Source organism: Crocodylus siamensis, chromosome 2 (assembly GCF_052110815.1).
Source record: "Crocodylus siamensis isolate JL-2025a chromosome 2, ASM5211081v1, whole genome shotgun sequence".
NCBI lineage: Eukaryota > Metazoa > Chordata > Crocodylia > Crocodylidae > Crocodylus > Crocodylus siamensis.
Window position 1 is genome coordinate 291,324,369 of NC_143396.1, and position 1,292 is coordinate 291,325,660.

Below are 1,292 nucleotides of genomic sequence, written 5' to 3' on the forward strand. Positions count from 1 at the left end.
GTCACCGTCGATGACATTGGTTGTTAATACGTTCACGTGTTTAAATGTAGCTGGGACATTGTCTTAATATGTTTGCTTGTTTAAATACAGATATCGAGCACTTCTGAATGTATTAACTGAAACCTTTGATTACGTTGTAAACATTGTCTTGTCTATACTGTCATTTTCATGTGTTTCTTTCTTTTAATATCTTGTATCTTACATATAAATGAAAAACGTGGATTTTTTTATAGACAAAAAATCGGGATTTTTTAAATGGGTTTAAAAAAATGTGGAGGTTTTTAATATATACAAAAAAACCCTTGGAGGTTTTTTATAGCTTAAAAACAGGAGTTCTTTCATAGATCAAATAGATTAAAAAAAATTTGGAGGTTTTTTAAATAGCTTAAAAATGGATTTTTTTATAGAGTTAAAAAAACTTGGAGAGATTTTTTTTTTTATATAGATTAAAAACGGAGATTTTTTTATAGATTAAAAGAAACCTTGGAGGTTATTTTAAAAAATTTTTTATAGATAAAAAAACTTGGAGAGAGTTTTTTTTATAGATCAAAAATGAAGATTTTTTAATGTTTATTAAAAAAAACCCTTGGAGGTATTTTTTTAATAGATTAAAAGAACTAGGAAAGATTTTTCTTTTATAGATTTAAAAAAAGCTTGGATTAAATATGTTTTCAAAGCTCAGTGTTTTGCTGGGGGGGCCGGTGCCCCGGGTATCTCCATCACACCGGGGATGCCAGTCAGGTTTGTTACAAAGCTGTTTGTGCGTCCGGCCTATGCAGCAACACAAAACAGCCGCGTTTTCTTTCTTTTGAACGGCTTAATTTTTCGAGCAGGGCCGTCTGGAGCCACCTAGACGAGCGTGATGGCTTTTCAAGCATAACTGAGAAACTCGACCGAGAATTCGGCAGACGCAGGGACAGGACGGGACGGTCGGACGAGCGACCTGCAGCATCGTCGTGCTTCCCGTGTTTTCCGGAGGGCGCAAACTTCCTGCTTTTGTTCTTTAAAAATTATTTCCCCCTGCGCTTTCAGTTTTGATGTCTCTTAGGAGGCAGCGAATAAAGCAATCTTGAATTTTTAAGAGAATCTTTTCCCTTTTAGCAGGCTCTTTATCTTCACGGCAATCGACGATGCACTTTTTTTGGATCTATCAGCCGGCATGGAAAGGGGAAATATTCACGTTCAAGGAGAAAAAGAGCTTTTGCAAGTATACGGACGAGTTGGAAGTAAGCAGGGGCGACTGAAATACCACCGCTGCTGACGCTTGTGCTCCCTAAATGAGTGCATGGCCT